The sequence below is a fragment of the Chenopodium quinoa genome, unplaced genomic scaffold (assembly GCF_001683475.1).
Source record: "Chenopodium quinoa cultivar QQ74 unplaced genomic scaffold, ASM168347v1, whole genome shotgun sequence".
NCBI classification, from domain to species: domain Eukaryota; kingdom Viridiplantae; phylum Streptophyta; class Magnoliopsida; order Caryophyllales; family Amaranthaceae; genus Chenopodium; species Chenopodium quinoa.
This window is the reverse complement of record NW_018742493.1, coordinates 45326-68776: the sequence shown is the minus strand read 5'-3', so window position 1 is coordinate 68776 and position 23451 is coordinate 45326. Positions and strand designations below refer to the sequence as shown.

Here is a 23451-nt window from a genome sequence, read left to right as displayed (position 1 = left end):
TTTCTGAGTCACCTTCTGTTAACTTTAATATTCCAATTATACCCTTAGTCATAATTGCGAAATGACGAATAAACCCCCGAGATAAACACCAAACGTTCATCTCTGAGATGAATGGGGGTCCTACAAAATAAATTAATGAATTTATGAAGATAAGAAAAATATAAAATTTGTCACATCTTGATGAATTATGATTGAGCACATTTTGTGAAAAATCACTCACCAAGCCATGAACGGTCGATTGTCAGATCTCAAATTTGTGTTTGGAAATTTTATAATAATAAGATAAAATTAGTTTGATGAGCCAAACCTGTACTCCTTATTTATTTTGACCGATTACATTAATGATATATAGTACTCAATTTTTGCATTCTTAGCTTGAATCTTTATTATGATTTCTTTTTGTATTTTTTTGAATTATGTTTTAGGGTTTACAAAATTAACATAGTGTCTTCATTATATGATTTGTATTGCTCACAATCACTCGATATGTATATCATTTTCAAATTACTGCTCCGCAACTTATAAAGATGGTCATATTTTAAATGTTCATATTGCATTTTCAAATGTTATGACATCTACTTCATGAAAATGATTGTAGTTTGTGCCTCATATCGCAATTGCGTGTATTGGAGTTGAGATTTCTAACCATAAAAGAAAAGGTTTAGAATTTGGGTTTTCTAAGACAAATGGAATGATATATTTGGTCCAAAGTGGATAATTTCATAAAGCTTTTATTGCCAATACTAATTAAGAACTCCACTAAAGCTAAGTGAAAATTTGTGAAGACAAAATACGTACGGCCGATACTCCGTATTAGTTTATTATATACGAAGTATTTTGAAAAAGATACTTATATTGCTATGAACATATATTATGATGAATGCAACTAGTTTTATAAACTAACTATTTTCACCTTTTCATTTGTGTCAATCTTGGCTATCCTATGTGTAAAAAGTCTAAGAACCAACAAAAGTACTACGTAGAAAGCAAATTACTCCATAATTGCTAGACATCCAATTTCTGTTTCTTAGACCAAGTTAACCTCGACTTAGTAGAATTGAGAGTACCTTCCAACATCAGGTTGAAGGTTCAATCCTCACAAAGGGTAATCACGGAAGGGATTCCCTTACCTTTTTCCCCACTCTCCCAAATTGTCAAATCCGTTAACCTAGGTTGTGTTGACTAGTGAAGTCGTGAGGGATTTCATCCTACTAGGACTCTTCATCTTATGTACCAAAAAAAAACAGAAAAAAAAACCTATTTCTTGAACAACCTACCCAGTTACATGAGCAAACTGAGCAATATAATCAGTTCATCACAAAGATGGTTCATGGTTGTCTAGGTTTACGGTCCAACATGGAAGTCAGCAATAAGCCCAAATAACTACAACTAGGCCCAATAAAGAAAAGATACAATAAGTGATATTGCCTTACACCCACAACGGCCCATTATAGCAAACGAAGGATTAGAAGGAAAAAAAAAAAATATCACTATCCTTCAAAGACATTAATTAAGATTGGTCTAATAGGAAAATTACACCTTTCAACCTTAAAGTAGGAAATTCAATCAATCAATCAATCTCTTGGACCAAAGAAATCGTGAGAATTGAGGTCAAAATTCTAATTTTTTTTTTTTTTTTTTTAAATAATCAGAAATTATGTGATGTCAATAAAATAAAGGATCAAAATACTGTTTAATCCATATTATTAGATCACTTTGCCAATTAGTCATTTCTACATACTCACATTTGAAGTAGGGGCCTATAATACAAATCAATTTTATAATTCGTAGTTTTTATAGACTCACGTGTGATTAACCAATTTATTTAGTAATAACAATACTGAATCTCCCAAACTATAATACCCAAGAAACCCAACAACTTTGATCCCTACTTCAACTTATTAATTCATCAAATAATGACTAATGAGAAAACAAAACCTACCTAAAATAAAAATAAATAAATAAATAAATCAATCAATGATGGAATCATTTGAACTACCAAAAGAAAAACATGTGGAAAGCTATTCTGAGAGTTTAAGTATTGATTTCTTTTTCCTAGTTAATTTGTGTTGAATAAACGCTTGTACCATCTTTTTCTTTATATTTTTGAAATTGTATAATTTAATAATTTGTAGAGAACATGAAATAACAGTAATTACACTGTACTAATACTTATCGACCCATATTGGTCGATGTATGTATATATGTTACATACACAATGGTTGGGAGTTTTAACCATTATTTCAACATCAAAATAAAGTTTGAAGAGAAAAAGGCTAAGGATTATGTATTACAGTTGGTACTTATTAAGCTATCAAATTAGATTTAACATTAGCTCAAGCCTATATAATTGGTTTCATATTTTAATATTATCTAACCATACTAAATTGAGCTACTTATTAAAAGCCAATTAAACATGACTCATAATAGTATAAGTTTTTTTTTTTTTTTTTTTTTTTTGAGCTCACTCCATCCATTTGATAATATATAGGTTCAAGGCATTCTACATAGAGTTCAAGCTTCAAACCTATACGATATCTTTGTAAGCCGTATACATATCAAATTGAAATTATCTACGTATTACTTCCTTCGTTCTAGTAATATTGCAACAACTGTACTTTTGCACTATTTATCATGCTTGTTTGACTACAAATTATGATTTATACGTAAAGTAAAATTAGTGTGAATATATCCAACTTTTACAAGAAATTCTATATATATTCAATGGATTTATATGACTTTTTAAACACAAAACGAGAAAATCACATACACTTAGAAGAATTTGAACATAGAAAAAGGATCTTTAATTCATAATCTAGTGAACTAGTTAGGGACCAATAATAAACGTTTGACCAGGATTTGTAGATTAATTTAGAATATTGGAGATTAATTTTATGTTTGTTTTTCTTAATAAGCATTGGTTAAGGTGTGGCTAACTAAGAAAGACAAAGGATGAGTAAGAACAAAAGTTTGTTATTTACGATCTTTGATTAACTCCCACGTCTTATTTTTAGTAAGAGCATCATATTCATCATCCATGGACAATTTCCAATTCGGGTCACGAAGAGCTTCTACTGGGTTACGAGGTAGTGGTGACCGTGTAACCTTAGTAGCATATGCATGGTCATATTTTTTGTTGGGTTTAAAAATACCCCGTTGGCTTCTTGTGACCATAGTGGGCTGTTTGGAGATGAGAGGAGTAGGTGCTAGAGTCTGGGTTGCTGGTGTTGGGCTAGAGGGTGGAGATGGGCTTAGACTAGGTGGTGAGGTAAGAGCTGGGCCAGCAGAGGGAGCACTATGACTTGGACTCGTGTGGGCTGGGCTTGGAATAGGAGAGGATGTTGGGCTCTCATGCGTGGGAATGGAGCCAACAGTAGATGATGGAGAATGTGGTGCTTGCATGGATTGTTGCTTGGACGAATCAGAAGCAACATGATGTTGTATATGATGTAATGTATAAGGAGACAAATCACCACATAAGAAATCATACGAGGACTGGGATGGGGAATGCATTTGTGAAAAAGGAAACACATGCTCATCAAATATCACATGGCGACAAATTATATTTTTGTTTGATGATAAATCATAACATTTGTAACCATGGTGATTAGTAGGATAACCCAAAAATACACAAGGTGTTGATCGTGGTTGCAATTTGTGGATTGTAGTTGAAGGAATTAAAGGATAACACAAACAACCAAAAACCCGGATGTGAGCGTAAGAGGGAACCCGTTGATATAGAATTTGAAGAGGGGAGAGGTTTCCTAATAACTTGCTAGGAATCACATTAAGAAGATAAGTAGCCATTTGTAACGCATGATGCCAAAAAGAAGGTGGAAGAGAGGCATGTGCTAATAAAGTTCGAGTGACATTATTTATAGTTCGAATTTTCCTTTCGGCTTTTCCATTTTGAGAAGAGGTATGAGGGCAAGAAAGACGGAAGGACATGCCATTTTTCTTACAAAATTCCCAAAACGGACCATTGTCAAATTCCCTCCCATTATCACATTGGACATTTTTAATATTACGCTCAAATTGGTTAAGGATATGAGCTTTGAACTCCAAAAAATTTATCAAACACATCTGATTTCCTAGCTAATGGAAAAGTCCATAGGAAATTAGAATAATCATCCAATAACAAAACATAATATTTATGCCCCATGGAGCTCAATACGGGAGATGTCCAAAGATCACTATGAATAATATCAAATGGCAAAAAAGTACTCGAACTAGAAAGAACAAACGACAACTTAACATGTTTCCCAAAAACACAAGATCGACAAATGCTAGAACTAGAGAGTTTATTACAATCAATGCTTTTATTACGTCTAAGAACATCCAAAATAGGAGCCCCTGGATGACCTAAACGATCATGCCAAAGTGAGGAGGAGATGGCTGCAAAAGATGACGGAAAAGCTTGATTGTTGATAGAAGTGGTAAGAGGATAAAGGTCGCCCCGACTTTCACATCTCATTATTGGCACCCTCGTCTGAAAATCCTTCACAGAAAACCCAAAAGGATCAAATTCTACCGTCACAGAATTATCAGTAGTAAATTTGCGGACAGAAATCAGATTTTTAACAATTTTGGGTGCATGTAGGACATTTTTAAGGGATAAGGGAGGGCTAGGGGAGGGCAATGAAGTGTGACTATAACCATGAATTGGAATAATTTGACCATTACCAACAATAATACCACTATTATGATTGCTCAAATGAAAATAAGACGAGAAATTACCATTAGAGGATGTCATGTGAGAAGTGGCTCCGGTATCCATGTACCAAGACGGATCGGGCGGATTTAGGGACATCGTGTGCATTGCAGACTCAATATCTGTTGGAGCATATGGAGTGGACTGCCCAACTGTAGAGCCCATGTAGGCATGTTGAGGTCGTGGGCCAAGGACACCAGTTTGCTGCCCTCTAGGACCCATAGGACGTTGCTGGGCCCAGCCTTGTGTTGGAAAAGGACAAGGTGGAGTTGCCCAACCATGCGTCCAAGCCCAAGGAGGAAAAGGACCCCATTGTTGTTGCGTACCCCATTGCGAAGACCACTGACCTTGTTGCTGCTGCTGTTGACCCCCACGGCCACCGCCACCGCGACCTTGGCCCTGATTTCCGCCGCCGGATCCTCTCCCACCGCCAGAACCAGACCGCTTGCCGTGCTTATGGTTACCGGATTGCTTTCCACGATGTGGTTTGGGTTCGGTGTTTGAATGTGTAGAATCCGACTCGTCAAAATCTGTGTGAGAGGTGACCATCGCAGATTCTGACCCTGTGGCAACCTCCTTCGCCAAGCCAGCCTCCTCCAATATTACCATTGACCGAGCTTGATAGAACGGCGGCAGAGGATCACTTTGACGAATCACGGTACCGACACCTCGGTATGCCCTTGTGAGACCCGAAACTAGTTGAGTGACAAGCCTACTATCCGATACTGGAGCCCCAACATTCTTCAATTGGTCAGCCAGAGACTTGAGACGCTGACAATAAGCCGATGCATTTGGAAAATTCTCCATTTTGGTAGTGGAGAACTCGGCTTCAAGGGTTACCACACGAGAATTTTTGTTATCTTGGAATATGTCACAAAGCCTATTCCAAGCCTCCATGGCCGTAGCATCGGGCTCAATAATGGTATGCAAAAGGTCATTCGAAATAGTAGCATAAATCCATGAAAGCACCGTAGCATCAAGGGTCGACCATAATTCTTTTTCATCCTCAGTTAAAGGTACCTTCTCTTTGCCTTCGGCCGGAGGAATAATGTGATGAAGGACCTTATGAGAACGTGCGGTAATTTTGAAAAGCTCCGCCCACGTTGAATATTGGACGTTCTCCATCTCAAGGGTAATGGAGATATGGTTTCGGATGTTCGAAACCGCAAGAGCTGGATGAAAGGAACTCTTGTTGGCTGACATGGTGGAGAGATGATGAAACAGAAGCAGTGGTGAAGACCACCGAATAGGGTTGCGGAAGGTGGAAAAAGAATCGAAGAAGAGTAGTAAAGATAACCCTAGGAATCTGATACCATAATAGAATTGATGAAATATTTTCCTCAAGGGATTTCATTCACTGACTTTCCAATATATACCAAGTACAAGGCATAATACAAGGCATATATTTAGGTAACCAATTATATGCATATCAATCTAAATATATGCTTAACTAAAATACAATAACAAAATATATTCACATATATCTTAACAGAAATATTACTTTGAGAAAGTGATTTTGTTCACGCCTCGAAGTGTTAATTTGTCCGATTTCGTTGCAATTTTTGTGACCTTGTAACCACAGTCCCCAACAATCCAATTAAAGTAATATTATCCTACAAAGATGGCAATGGTGAAAGAATTGACATCAAACTTTCAAAAGTTGGACAAGTTTGAATGAGTTGATTTTCGAAGATGGCAGAAAAAGATGCATTTTCTGTTGACCTTACTTGGAGTGGCCTATGTTCTCACTTCCCCAAAGCCAACGGAGGAGGAAAACGAGGCATTGGAGGTCACTAGGAAACGCAAAAATGGGAGGATGACTATTACATTTGTCGTGGGCACATCTTGAACGGTATGTAAAATGAGTTGTTTGATATTTATTTGTTTCATGATTCCGCTAAAATGCTTTGGGAAGACTTAGAGTCAAAGTATATGGCCGAGGATGCTTCTAGAAAGAAATTCCTTGTTAGTAAATTTAACAATTATAAGCTTGTTGACAGTAGGCCGTCATGGAACAATACCATGAGGTTCAAAGGATTTTAGGGAGTCTTAGGCAACATGAAATTAATCTTGATGAGACCTTTATAGTGTCATCTATAATAACAAATTGCCTTCCTCTTGGAAAGACTTTAAGAATGGTTTAAAGCATAGAAAAGAAGATATTAATCTTGAGGGATTAAGTTCCATATTTGGATTGAGGAAGAAATCCTTGTGCAAGAAGGACAAAAGGAGTTAAATCCTAGTTCTACCACCGTTAACATGGTGGAGGGTGGAAAGTCCAATGAGAGGAAGAGGGGGTATGACTCAAACAAAAATAAGGGTAAGAAGCCTAACGTAAGTGGTGATGGTACAAAATCACGTGCTTGTTGGGTTTGTGGAAAACCCGGTCATTTTAAGAAGGATTGTACAATCTGGAAGAAGAAATTGAGCAAGAAAAAGACTCAAGGTGGGAAAGTCGATGCTAGCCAATCCCAAGACAAACAAGGTAACTCTTGTGCACAAATTTCATTTAATTCATTTATGGGTTATGTGTGTATGATTTCTGCAATCAATTATGTATAGGTTGATTGTTCGTGGTATATCGATTCGGGCGCATCGAGGCATGTGTGCAAAGATAGATCATTGTTATAGACTTTCATGGAAGTTGATGATGGAGAGATTCTCTATATGGGCATTAACTTTACCGCAAAGGTGCTAGGCAAGGGACAAGTTGAACTAGTTTTTAGTTCGGGCATATCTCTTATTTTAAGAGATGTGTTGTATGCTCCTGAACTTAGGAGAAATCTTGTATCTGGTGCGATCTTGAATCAATTAGGTTTTAAAATGGTTTTTGAGTCAGATAAGTTTATTTTGTCTAAAGGTGGTCAATTTGTAGGACTTGGTTATATGAGTGACAATATGTTTAAATTAAGTATTTGTAATACTTTGAATGATGTTGTGTATGTTGTTAATGACAATTCTTCTCTATAGAATTTAAGACTTGGTCATGTTAATTATAAAAAGTTGTATTTTATGTCTAAGTATGATTTAATTCCCATGTTTGATCCAAGGATAGAGAAGTACAAGATATACATGTTAACAAAAATCACAAGAAAACCATTTCCTTATGTTGTTGAGAAAAATAATTCTTTGTTTGATTTAGTGCATAATGGCTTGTGTGATTTTCACAACACACCTTTTTTAGGGAATAAGAAATATTTGGTAACATTTATTGATGATTTTTCAAGGTTTTGTTATGTTTATTTGTTGTTCTCTAAAGATGAAGCCCTTGACAAATTTAAAATCTACAAAAGGGAAGTAGAATTGCAAACTAATGGAAAGATTAAAAGATTAAGAACCGATGAAGGAGGTGAATACTATGACCCAAGTTATTTCTAATCTTTAGGTTTAGTACATGAAACTACCGCATCATATACACCACAACAAAATAGAGTAGCGGAAAGGAAGAATAGGACACTAGAAGATATGGTTAATTCTATGTTGTCATATTTGGGTTTAAGTGATGGATTTTGAGGTGAAGCCATTTTAACTGCTTGTTACGTGTTAAATCGTGTTCCCATGAAAGGGAAGGATGTTACCCCATATGAGCTATAGTATAAAAGGAAACCAAACTTGAGTCATCTCAAAGTTTGGGGTTGTAGGGCAATTGTAAAAGTGCCGAAATCTAAACGTAAAAAGTTAGGTGAAAGAAGAGTGGAATGCATTTTTATAGGATATGCGGAACATAGCAAATCCTATAGGTTCTATGTAATAGAGCAAAATGACTTTTGGTCGGTTCACACCACTATTGAATCTAAGAATGCATTGTTTGATGAAAATAGATTTTCTTCAATTCCTAGACCAAAGGATATTACTCCAAATACCGATACTCAAAGTTTTGATCAAGTTTTAATTGATCAAGAGGTAGATGACCAAAATAATTTAGAGGAGGCTTCTACATAATCATCACAACCTAGGAGAAGTAAAAGGCCTTGGAAAGAAAAATCCTTTGGCCCGGATTTTCATGTGTACTTGGTTGAAGGATCAAGGGATGAACTTTCAACACAACATCCATACATTTTTTTATTGTGCAAGATGATCCTTTAACTTATGATGAGGCTATGAAGTCTCGGGATGCTCCATTTTGAAAGGAAGCAATTAATGATGAGATGGATTCCATCATGAAAAACAACACTTGGGTGTTAGCTAATTTACCACCTAATTTTAAACCAATAGGGTGCAAATGGATCTTCAAAAAGAAATTGAGGGTTAATAGAACTGTTGAAAAGTTCAAGGCCCGATTAGTGGCGCAAGGTTTTACACAAAAACCTGGTATTGATTATTTTGATACATATGCACCGGTAGCTAGAATCTCAATTATTAGGTTGTTGATTGCACTTGCGGCAATTAAAAATCTAGTGATCCATCAAATGGATATCAAGACAGCGTTCTTGAATGGAGATTTGAAAGAGGAGGTTTATATGCGACAACCGGAAAGGTTTGTTGTGGAAGGCCAAGAGGCAAAAGTTTGCAAGTTAATTAATTAAATCATTGTTTGGGCTAAAACAAGATCAAAAGTTTGATGAGGTTGTGTTGTCTAATGTTTTTAAATTGAACAATTCTGACAAATGTGTGTATAGAAAATATGATGACAATGGTCAAAGTGTCATAATTTGTTTATATGTAGATGACATGTTGATCTTTGGAACGGATTTGTCACAAGTTGAGATGACAAAATCCTTCCTTAGTTCTCAGTTTTCCATGAAAGACATGGGAGAAGCGGAATTCATCTTAGGCATAAGAATAAAGAGAGAAAATGGGAAGTTGATCTTGTCACAATCTCATTACATTGAGAAAGTGCTCAAGAAATTCAATGTTAGTGAAAGTTCGACTTTTCTTTATTCAACACCTATGGATCCTAGCATAAAGTTGATACTTAATGAAGGTAATGCAGTTTCACAGCTGAAATATGCTAGAGTTATAGGATGTTTGATGTATGCTATGACAAGTACAAGGCCGAATATCGCTTATGTGGTTGGTCAATTGAGCAGGTTCACTAGTAATCCTAGTATACTACATTGGCAAGCGATTCATCGTTTGTTGAAGTACTTGAAGAAAACCAGGGATTAAGGTTTGTGTTATAGCGGATACCCTTCGGTTGTTGAAGGATATTCGGATGCAAGTTGGATCTCAAATAGAGATCATTCATCCACAAGTGGATGGGTATTCCTATATGGGGGAGGTGTCATTTCATGGGCATCGAAGAAGCAAACTTTCATTGCGGTTTCTACAATGACATCGGAGTTCATAGCATTACATTCCGCCGGTAAAGAAGCAGAATGGTTAAGGGATTTAATGCATGAAATTCCTTTGTTACAAAAGCTAATATCGTCAATTGTCATATTTTGCGATAATAATGCTACTTTGGCTAAGGCATATAACCAAGTTTATAATGGTAAGTCAAGGCATATTGGAGTGCGGCATAGTTACATCCAAGGGTTTATCAAGAATAGTGTGATCACTATTGATTATGTTCGAACGAATTTCAGCCTAGCCGATTGTTTCACCAAGGCATTAGCTAGAGAGTGAATAATAGGATGACAATCAATTTGGGATTGGAGCCCTAAATAATTACCAATAGGGGAGTCTTAACTTAACGCCCAATAAGACGTTGGGTCTTAAGTTCAATAAGATTAACTTTCTTATTTGGTAATTAGGAACTTGTTTAATCATACAAGGTAAAGTTCCGGCTTACTGTGATGAAAAGAGGTTGTTTTTAACGTAATAGAATTCCTGATATAGTGCTTTGTCACAGGAGCATATTTTTGGAAGTCTACCTATACAAGTACGAAGTTTAGCCGCTTCAAGTAGCTATTTGGGCATAGTTTTGAAGTACTTACGAAAAGATAGGGACACATGGCTTTACGTGTCAAGTATTAATATAATCAAGTAATTGATCTTGTGTGAGTAATATCTTCAAGTTTTCAATATGTATTGCTTTTGGTTCAAACGTTATACGATACCAAATGGATATGAATTCTTGGAATGTATATTGCACTAAGTGGGAGTTCAAGTCTTTATCACTTTCATTTATACATAAGATTGTTTTTTGTGATGATGATGTTTAGTGCAATGAATCTGTTTAAATACTTTATATGGGGGAGCATTGTAGATTAATTTAGAGTATTGGAGATTAATTTCATGTTTGTTTTTCTTAATAAGCATTGGTTAAGGTGTTGCTAATTAAGAAAGGCAAAGGATAAGAGCAAGAACAAAAGTTAGTTATTTACGATCGGGCACGATACTTTTTGATTTAAGTATTATTGATGATTATTATCAATGGAACCCGATCAGACACCATCTTGGATAAGTATGATTTTGATGGTTATAGTCAAATCATTACAATTTATATATTGTCTTTATGCATGTTTATCGAATGAGAATAACTTCTTTACTTTTATTCTCTTGTTTGATAATTGTTGTTCAAGAATTATCATCATCATAATTAAACCAAAGTTTGTTTACATTAGATCACAAATATACTACACATTATTGTGATTGTATTCGTTCTATCTCCTAGTAATTTCGTGATACCCGATATGTTTAATTAGGGTCGAAATATTATTTTGGAAAAGTGATTTTGTTCACGCCTCAAAGTGTTAATTTGTCCGATTTCATTACAATTTTTGTGACCTGTAACCATATTCCCCAACAGGATTCAGGACCACGATACACTGCATGACCACGTGCGATGTCAATGATCATATCAGTGATTATTAAGGAAAACGAAATTTGTGATATTTTAGTGAACTAACCAAAAATATAATATGAGTCATTTTCTCATTGACTTAAAAGTCTCTTTGTCAAACTAAAGTAAAAAGATATTTATTGATTGGTCTCTACGGTATGTAGAAGGGCCAAGTGACCATCATATGAAATAAATTACTATTACTATACAATTTGAGTACTTATTTTTCACGTGTGACATTTTAATTTAATATATAACTGTTCGTTTTCATAGATTTAACTCAATTGCATTGGGAGATTCAAAGGAAGAAATGCCATGACAACCCTTGATCTGAAAACCTAGTTTTAAAGATAGGGTCATTAGTTTGTTGAGTATGGTGTAGTTCAAGAGTTAAAGATTCTTGTTTCGTACATTAAGGGTTGAAGTTCACATATATATGTGATTATTCAACTACTCATATTGTGTGATTTTAAATTTATCTGTTTTTTTGATTTAATTATTTCACTCGAATATGCTATAGAAATTATTCTTTTAAGTTGTTCCATAATAAACATTAGTCACAACTTAATACAAAGTATCACTGTTGGAGTCTTATATTACTATGGTTATAATTAACAGAAGTACTCAGTACTTATATTTGATAGAGTATATAAATTATAAATTGATCTTGGATTTCAACCATCAACTTAAACTTTTGGTTGAGTTAGTCCTCTAACATTATTATTTGCGGAATCGGAGTAGGAATTAAATTAAACGTTTTACATGAATGTCTTGGCCCTCATTGAAGCAACTACATAATAATGATAAAGTTAACTGTAAAGTTTTGTAGGTAAATACATTATTTTTGTCTCTGTATTACTCCGTACAACTAAGGGATGATAAAGATATTCAAAACCTACCAACCACTTTTTAACTTGCTACCCACACCAAGTCACCAAAGGGAAACTTTATTAAGCATAATGATTATAAGATCAAGCATGAACCATGTTATTATTAATATGCAAAAGCTTAAGACTATGTCATATTTTATGTAAATAATGTTAATTAATGATATTGCGTACTAATCATAATTTTTCATAATTATTAAATAATACACCAATGCATACCATCTGAAATTCATGTAATTTGGAGGATTTTTATTAATTTGGAGGAATTTGATGATACGATTTTAATGTTGAGCTAAAATAATAAGTTAAGCTAAACGTTGTTTTACATTTTAAACCAAGTCGATCGAGTAACTACTAGATAAAATATAATACATAGTATATGATAAGCAACAATTGTACGTGTTCTAAGAAAGAATAGCCCTCAGAATTTTGATTTTGTTTGCTGTTAGGCTTGGTAGCTAGCTTGCATATAAAACAATTACTTGTAATTGACAAGGTTAACCTTAACCCAATGAGCTAATGCATATACTGTATGGTAGCAGATAAGGCCTTTGTTGGCAATTATGTGTAAAATGACAGATGCCATTGAAAATATGAAACATTAAATTTTCAAGCCATGTAATACTAGTAACATGCAAGATGCAACACTTTAGTAGGGTTGTGTTGTGTGGTTTGGGATTTCAAATACGATTTGATTTCAAAATTCAAATTAAATCGGAAAAAAAGCAATCCACACTCAGATTGAGTGTTAGAATTTTCAAAAGAATGCGATTTTGTATTCGATTTGAAAACCTGATCTACTTATACAATCCTTGTTTGAAATTGGCTATTAATTAATTCACTTTGAAGTGAATTGATGCCATTAATTATAGATTAAATATGTTTGAGCTACCTAAGTAGACATACTACTAATATTTAGTGAGAAATAACTGCAATATAGATTAAATCAAGTTGACATATTGCCAGAATAGTGTTTCGTTGATCAACTTAACACTCGTTCACCAAATTAAGCTTGACCATATGATCTTAAAAACATTCAAATTCATTACACGTCACCAAAGAACTAAAAAGTGTACTATATCTATATTACAATTACTATTTACAGACACATATAGACATATAGTGTCAAGTTGTGAAAATAATTTTTAAGAACTTAACTTCCCCGGCCTAGTATAAGTCGGATATGCCCTTCCTATATAAATTCGAGAATACCGTCGCATGCACCATCACAAGCCCATCACTCGACGTACGTAGATCATAATTAAACAATACATCTTTTGAGACATACTATTTTATATGTCCAAAAATTACAGTTTCATAACATAATTATTATATTTCTAAATTCTAATTTCTGTCGTAATAATATATTTATACATGGTGCCACAAATCCATGAAATCTGTGTAAGAGTTATCCCCATAATCATCAATAATATCCCAATTAATCCCTCTCTTCAAACTAGGAGGCGTAAGAAGCATACCCGCTGCCATACCATTAATCAAACTCGGATAATTAAATATTGCCTCTTCATCTATAAACAAGTTTTTAGAGTTCCCTTCTCGATCTCCTTCTGTTTCGAAATAATGGTTTACATTACAGCTTGTTGATCTTTCCACCTCGAGTTCAATCTTTTTACCACTACTAGTTGGTGAAAAAGAGCAAAGCTCGGATCGAGTGGCTTGGAAGGCGGCGAGCCTAATGTCCTTGGCCGAGGTAGACTTAGCTCGAGGAGCGAGCCAAGCCGAGTCAGGAAATCAAGTACAGCTTTGTCACCTCTAAGGGCTATAGCCCCAACGTCGTGTGCCCTAGCCGCGAGTTCTGCGGTAGGGTAAGTCCCAAGCCATATTCTGCTCTTTTTGTTAGGCTCGCGAATTTCGCACACCCATTTTCCACCATCTCTCACGCGAACACCGTGATAAATAGGGTGCCGAGTCTCCTTAAACTTTGTTCGGCCTGCCTTCCGCTTCTTTGGAAAACCTACAGCTTCGTCATTTAGTAGTAGATAACTAAATGGCGAGGCTGATGACCAGTTGGTAGGTGAGTCCGAGGATGTGGCATCCTCGGACTCGCCTCCACTTGGTAGAGGGGAGTATTGTAGTTGAGATGAGAACGGTGTTGAGTTCATGGGAGGGTGACGGGGAGAATATTATTGGGTTAGGGAGATTTCATGGGTTTAAAAGAAGCAATATAAATAGATAGAAGTTACTCCCTATTAAATTAATTAGGGAAATAGACACAAAAAATTCAATGATGAAAGAATTTTTTTTAGATTACGTAAGCCACTAATAATTCAATGCCTCCTTTCTATTTACATTCTTCGTATGAGATAGGAGGTTAGAATAGTTGGCTAGTTCTCCGACTTTTAAGCGTGAGGTCAGGGATCAAATCTCATCAAGCACAATTTAGGAAGGATTTCCCTTACATCTTCCCCTTCTAGGACGGGCCTTTTTCTTACCCAAAAAAAAAAAAAAAAAACTTCGTATAATTTCTTGGATATACTTAGATTAATTGTTTAATTTCTTAAGATATGTCTTTGGTAATTATTTTTTATCTGTTTACTTATTTAAAATCAAATGTTTTATTTATGAATAATGGAGGGAGTGTTGCTTAGCTTGAAAAAAATATGATAATGTAATAAGGAGTGTATTAATTTTAAAAGCAAAGTATTAATGAAGAGTAAAACAAGATCTCATATATGATGTTGATTTCTTGTATACAATTTACAGATTATGGGTGGTTAATCTTATTTACGAGTACAATACAAATGAAGTGAAGTGAAAAATATAACGAAAGTAATGTTTTAATTGTTGTAACGAATGCAAGAAAAATTAAAGAAACCAACAATCAAGAACATTGGACAAATTTTATGTGGTTCTGTAACGATGAGTTAGCTAGCTACGTTCACGAAGAGTTTTATAATTGATCTTGAGGAAAGAACAAATTACAATATAATAGTTAGGTTTAATACTAAAGTATCGAGTTTATATATTACTGAATACTCCTAAGCTGAGACCCTTGTCATAGTCAAACAAAGGGCTAATAAATGATTCACAACATATTCTACAATTAGTATATACTCCCTCAATTCGAAATATAGTGTCATACTGTCATTTGTCATTTTTTTCGCAAAAATTAAGAAAAGTAAACTGTAAGAATATATTTTTTAAAATTAATCATTAAGTGTAATATTGATTTTAGGATAGTTTTCAAATGGCCACAAAATTATGGCCATTGTATTAAATCAAATCACAACTGTTCAATTTTATTGACTAATGTGAACCGTTGATATAATTTAAAAAATACTACTCACATTCTTATCAGGTATGTTTCAGTTTCTTCTTTATTTACTCAGTATTTTTTTCCCCTTTACTTCTCTTCAATCTATATTCGTGATCCATGTATAGTACGTGATTATAACGATTGACTCCAAGTTCAACCATTATTGTCGTCTTCACTGTAATTTTTCTTGAATCCACCCTTTGCTTTAATCAATAGTTTTTCCCTATTACACTAGTGAAATCGCCACACAGTGCTATGGATCCATCGGTATGAGAATTATATAAATTAAGTAGAAATCAATGACGTACAATAAATTTAACGATAAGAATAATAGGAGCGTATCTTTTTTCGAATTTTGCGCATAGTACTACTTTTGGATGGCATTTGATCGACTCTATTTTAGCCTCTGAATCTGGCATTCAAATAGAGTTGATTGAATTAAAGAGTGCTACTGTACGATTTTTTCTTGATTACAAGTACTTGATGCATTGGCAATATTAGAAATTACAGGAGTTTGGTCTTTATACTTTAACTGATAGTATTTCTAATTGTTTGGTCAATTTTTTTTTTTTTTTTTTTTAAATTAACGATTCACATTAGTCAATAGAAATAAACAGCTGTAATTTGATTTAATACAATGACCACAATTTTACTGTGGCCATTCAAAGGTCATCCACTTATATTATAAAATATAAATTAAACTCTCTAATTTGTTTCTATAGACATTCAAAATAAAAATATACAAGCATTATTATCTAATTTTGATGGTTAAAAAAGTGAGAAATCTCCAAGTGAAAGGGGCAAGTGCCGGCCACGAGATGTCTGGGAGACTGTAGATAGCACGTGAAAAACATGCGATGGAGTGGGGACACCAGATGATGCGAAAAGTAGTCTACTCCGTTTTATATAACGGCAGGATAGTCAACACCGTTATAATTATTCTTTCTTACAATTTTTGGACACCAATTTTAACGCTGTTTATCTGGATTTAATAGCTCTATACTTGTAGCTACTAGTGCCATTCATACCAAATTAATGGAATTATCGTTCTCGTGCACCACGACGCCCACGAGCGCTACTGTCCTCATGACAGAGAGAGGCCAGGAGTCGGGAGTGGAGCCCTCTTGGAGACTTGTTCCTCACCCCGCCCTTAAAAATATAACAGTTAAATATTAATAAAATTTTCATTAAGATAATATATATATATGTATTATATAATTACAAAATTATCTCATTTTATAAATAGTGTCATGATTTCAAATGGAAAGAACAAGAAAGAGATAGAGGAAGTTGTGTGTTGGGATTTCTTGCAAAGTCTAAGAGTATTCTAACACATTATCCATCCATCTCTAAAAGTTACTTATATTTATACAGTACAGTATTTGTTTTACAAAATATTGGTCAATATAAGAAAAGAGACAGAGAGTATTTAATTTTGTGGTTTTGGACTTAAGTTTTTTTTTTTTTTTTGTTTTTGAAAAAAAAATTTATTAATAAAAGATTGTCAAACGACACTTACAAACAATTCCTCGGAAATCTAAAATCCCAACATAAATACAAATCACCTTAGAACTAGTTACATCGCAGATTCGATCAACTATCGCCTTAATAAAAAACTCATCCGAAGCAATACGTACAATTTGTGAGTTAGCACTAAGTCGATTTGAGATCCACCGATGAATAGTTGTTTGAGTGAAGATACTCATCATATGGTCTTCTAGATATATTTTCGGAGATTATAAAACCCTAAATATTCAATATTCGGCAGACGAACTAAAAAAAATTAAGCCTATTAGAATAACCATCATCTTAAAGATGGGGATTTATTTATTAAAAGTAATTAAAAAGTTTTTGGGGCTACCACCAATAAAAACACCAATAGAAGCCCCTACAAAGATTCACAATTGAGACCAGAAGAAAAGAAATGAAAGAGAGAAAAGGAGAAGAGTGGAGGAAAATCTTCAAAAAAAAGAAAAAATTTAGTAATGGAGGCTAGAAAACCCCTCCCAAGCTAAGAGAGCAACAGTAAAGGGAACTAGAAAAACTCTCCCAAGGAGAAACCCTAGAGAGACATCAGTTTCAAATTAAATACTTCGTATGTTGTTTGAGATTTTGATTTTGGACTTAAGTTAAAACAAAGAGACTATCAACAAAAATATTCAGATAGTATAACTAAAAGTAATGTTGATTTAAAGCCAATCTTTAAATTAGGGTTACAACTTACAAGCTAAGCTCATATCGTTAGTACGTACACTTTTACTTTGTTCCAATTTTGGCACTCTTTATTCCCTTCAATTCTTACTCCTTGCTACCGCAAATTATATTGACTTCACATACAATCTACGTAGTATTATTTATCTTTTCTACTTAATCTCACACAAATGACAGAGACACACAGCCCACTTAGTATTTCACTCTATTTTCGACTTTTTCTTACACAAACACACTAAAAACGAGAGGCGTAATTTCAAAACCACAAAGTTGCAGAGCACAAAGAAAATGACTTTTGCTTACAAAAAACAACCTACTTAGTGCAAAGTAAAGTATTTACTCCATTCTTAAAAGATTGCTTCATGAATAAATTACCACAAAGTTGCTGAGAACAAAGATAATTACTTAATGTGAAGTAAAGTATTTAATCCATTCTTAAAAGATTGTTCCATTGCTAAATTTTGGGTCAAGCTTTTAGAATTTTGAAATAGGATTTTTTTTTTTCAACAATGGTAATAAAAGGTGCTTAGTTTCCGTCTCTTATCGAATAATGAAGCATGCTCCACGACTCCGCGCACTACACCTTGGTAAATATATTGATATTTTAATTAGGTTTTCAGTAATTAGTGTTGATGGCTGATTAATTACGATAATCACATGCCATTTTTTTTCAATTCATGTTAATCATGCAGCTAGCCTTGCCTAATCAATAAAACATCGTGCGCCATAATTCAATTTGATTACACATTTGTCATCTTAATTAGTTGATTAATTATAGGAGTCAAGAGTAATTAAATCGAAGATGAGAAAACAGCATTGAATAAACGAATATTAAGGAAATTTAAGTTCGGATAGTTTAAGTATTAATAAGGCATGGATATTTAAGTTCATTTTATTAAGTTCTGATAATTAAGTTCAAATAATATAAATTTCACAAATTCTCCTAAAAGGCAGGTGTATATTAATTTATTGTAAGAGGAATTAAAGTTATCTTAAAAGTATTTAAAGTTATCCTTTATACTACAAAAGTTACTATTTTTCTAATATTAAATTTTATCTTAGAAAAAACTTATAATGTATTAGATTAGTCATATTAGCCTTTATAGTATGTAATCATGAGATTATAAGAAATTACACATTAAAATAAAATGTACCCTTTAAGAGGTTAAAGTTAACATAAAAATACTTAAAGTTACTCTCAAACTTATCGTCTTATAATAAAATTAACGTACACCCGCCTTACACAAGACTTATTGTACAAATTTTAATAAGTTCAAGTAAGTTCACTTTAGGTCAAATATGTATTGATAAGCTAAATTCAAGTAAGTGAATAGATGCACTCTTAATATACAAGTATAACACACCATTAAGCTGGATAAGATAAATTTTGGCAAATTATCACCGCCCTTATACACTCCCTCCTTTTCATAATAATCACAACACTTTGACCGGCATATATGTGATGCACAATTTTGACTATTAATATTTGTAATTATACTCGTATATTACTAAGAAAGATAAAAACTTGATCTAATGAAAATATACATAAAGACTAATCCAAAAATATACTACATGGTAATATATTTTTTTTATAAATTGATTAAAAAATAAAATTAGAATCAAAGTAAAGATATGAATAGTGCTAAAGTCAAAATATTACGATTATTGCGAAACGAATAGAGTAATAAACAAACGCACCATGTATCTTTATTACTCTTAACTTATTTATTTGTTGTGTTTTTATCGGATAATTATGTTTTTATAAAGAAGAAAGTAGGGAATATGGAAGTCACTTGAGAATTGAGATCAACACTATACTCCTATCACTTTATTTATTTTTTTCCTTCTCTCATCAATTTCATTCGTCTGCTTCAAAAATTTAGACATTGTTATTAATGGTTTTATTAAGCAGGTAACATGCAGTTAAAAAAAAAAAAAAAAAAAAAAAAAAAGGTACTCGTATATGAGAAATTATTGTTTTAAAATAGAATTATTGTGGCCTTTTATACGTGCTTCATGTCTAAAGCTGACAATATACACACACTCATCCTTACATGTTGTGTACGATAAATCAACTGTATTTAACTTGGATATCTCAAAGTGACGCGTAAGTTAGGTCAGATTGAGTAGGTACATATGAATGTTAAATTTCTAAATAGCACATGTATTTACCCTTAACACGACTTTAAAATTCTAATCAATGGTTTAAATTTGGTTGGACGCTAGCTCTTTATATTCTCGAAATAGGTCCAGTTTACATTATCATGGTATCATCGTACTTAAAAAAACATATTTTCCTTTCACGATGTCAATTGTGGTCACCGATAAAGATAACTCAATTATACAATATCATAATTGCACATCATTTTCAATTGTACAATTCGTGGGTTACGAAAATTGGCACCCTGACAAAAGAGTAGAGAATAATCTTGAGGTAGTACAACACAAAAATGCACAATACCATAAACAATACACCATTTAGGCTTTGTTTGGCAAATGACTATTGGCGGTTGGCTGGTTCACTTGGCTTTTTTGTCCAGCTGGAATGTTTGGCTGTTTATAATGGCTTTTGAAATTGGCTGTTTTTATAAGTGTTTGGTAAATTTAGTTATTGGATGTGTATTAGATAATTTGTGGGTCAACAAGCCAAAAGCCAACAAAAAAAACTACTCATAGCAGCTTTTTCTTTTTGGTTTAAAAGCCAGCTTTTTCGCTGAATGAAAAGCCAATTACCAAACACTTTTTTTGACTGTTTAACCACATAAAAAAACCAAAAGCCAAAAAACTAATCAAAAAGCCATTTACCAAACAGGATCATAGTAGAATTACACAATAATCACGAGGAATTCCAATTATTCATTAATCTTTTCACACCTTAATTATACCAGCATTATTCTTCAATTAAATATTTTTTTTGACTGGTTCAATTAAATATAATTCCCAGCAGCACCACACCTTAATTAGAAATTTAAAAGACCAAATAACTTTATTTGACTAAGATTCTCTTCAACAACTCCCTTTATATTAAGGTTTCTACATCTAGCTAAGTAAACTGAGATTTTGGGTCAGCCGTTACGCTTTTGACACATCTGAATCAAACAGTAGTGTAAAGTGAGAAAGGAACAGTACCTTGCCACTTAAATTACCACTCGGCGTTTGATTTTTCACGCTATCAGTATGCGTAGATATTTTCAATTCTATATGCGCAAAAATTATACTCTATAAAAATGTGATGTTATAACAAATCTAACAAGATTTTACTTAGATATATTACTTTCTTATAAATTGATGAGGATTTGTAGTCAAACTTTTAAAAGTTTAATCCTTAAAAACACGATGAGGCAAAAATATAGAGACACAGGGAGTACTCCTTTAGCTTCGCAACAAGTAGTGCTTTTTTTTTTTTTTTTTTTCTATTGTGCTATTTTATTGGCCTTCTATGTGTAGCTCCTATGTGCCTTAGAAAAATTTGCCAAACACTAGGCCTAGAGATAAAGAAAATTCAAAGAGAGAACGTTTCGAAACCAGTAGCTAATATGCGTTGCACGGATATGAAATATATTGTACAAGAAGTATATTAGAAATGTGAAATGTTATAACAATACATCAACTATTATGCGTAGTAGGTCTCTTAATGATGTAAACATTTCTGATTCAATTGAGGTTAACTATAGCAAAAGACGGCGCATGTCATGCCTCGTGTTATTATGGATGTATTAAAAGTTCACGAAATCAACACCCATGATAATAATCATATGTAGGGGGTTAAGGACTAACTGATTCAACACATATACACGTACACCTTCCCCACCGTAACCAACACCCAAGTGCCTCATTAAAAAAAAAAAAAAAGTTACTACAAGTAGGATTTATTTAGCTTTCTTTTGGTCTGGCCCTAACATAAGCCCGTTTGTTGTGATCTTTTGGTCCCTTCAACAATCAAGTCTAAACAAGTAAGATTAATGAATATATATAGTGCTAAAACTAAGCTCAAATTCAGACATTGTCTCACATTACTACTTCGTAATTACGAAGTACTACTAATTATTATGGCTTAGGCTGAAGCTCAAATTGTCAAAAACCAAATTAAAGACATAAAGTAAGTTTGAATAATGGAGGAGAGATGACCTTGTAGTTGGGCCTGGTGTAATACAGTATTGGGCCTGGTGCAATACGGTGTTGGGCCTTCCCAAAGTGACCGAATCTGCATTGCCTTTATTCCATTGGAAAAGTTAATTATAGACAGAATATTCAATATTGTACTTCGCAGTTGGAATAAGAAACGAAAACAAGCTGACATACAAAGGACTGTAAGGTAGCAAGGGCAGGGACTTTTTTCAGCTTATACTTACATATTATGTTCATGTAATGCTCACTTATCAATTACTTAGTCCGAAATTTATAGTCACGTTAATAGTGTATCCATAGTCAACTCAGGTACGTTTATAATATAATTATCAGTAGTTAAACAATTGTTTTCCTTGAATAATTTGTGACAAATAAATGTAAATACATTCCTAAGCAAGTACGAATTATTTCTATTATCTTCAAAGACATACAGTATTTAGCATATGCTTATTCTCTTATTTTAATTTATCGTATTCCATAGCTTCTTGTATGTATAGTTGCACAACTAATCAACGTCTATCAGAAAACCAACATCACCTTATAGGATTATGAAAATACTAATAATAGAATTATGTGAATACAGGAATTCAAAGTATTATCAAAAGACAGGATTATATTGAATGTATAAGTAAAGTAATGGGAAAACAGAAATGAATTCAAGTATGTGGGAAGATATTGAATTGGTGAGCATAAAATGCCCTTATAGGAGCCCGGTAGCGCGGTACCACAGAAGAAGATGGTCCTATACATGATGAAGAAATAACTAACCATTGAATAATAACACGAGTATGTAGCAACAATTTAAATAATATAAGACAGCCACATATATCTGACCAACATCACCAAATAATTCATGCACTACAGTTCCATAATGAAAAACTTTATATCATTCACTTGATGGATAGTGTGGTCCTGGAATAAAATTTCATTAAACTACGATTTTTTAAACTAAAGTTTTGATAAATAATAAAACATTGAATTTTTTTTTTTTTTCTTTTACATGATAAGCCTGTATATATGTATACTTGTATAGGTAATTCCTTTATTGTTGTCTCAATAACCCTTCAACTGTTTCATTTAGGGCTAAAGTTCTTCTTAAGTGACGTGGTCGAAACCCAACCACCCCCCACCCTTTTTGGTGTAAATAAAAAGAATCGTTAAAACAATGACGTAGATGAGATTCAATTCCTTGAGTACCACCTAGTACATCTCAACAAGTTTCTTGCAACAATCATTCACCTTTAAAGTTGAGTGGTGGAGGTCTTTTGGCTATAGGTAGTAGAGTAGCTTTATTACTCAATCCTCCAGTGTATTGGGAACTAATGTTATCAATTTGGTCCACTATATATATTCATGCTTTGACAATATTATTAAGATGAAAAGACATATATTTCAACCAAAATAATGATCTTGAATCTAAAACTATAATGAATCAAAGAAGACAATGGAACCACTCGATCACGGCCTACTAAAGCACCGGAGATTGGGTAGTTAAAGGCATTATGTATAA

At 33.5% G+C, this 23451-nt stretch overlaps 1 pseudogene; it reads right to left on the bottom strand.

The window, feature by feature from the left end:
- Positions 1–13646: 13646 nt before the first annotated feature.
- On the bottom strand, positions 13647–14448 carry LOC110719822 (annotated as a pseudogene).
- Positions 14449–23451: the final 9003 nt, after the last annotated feature.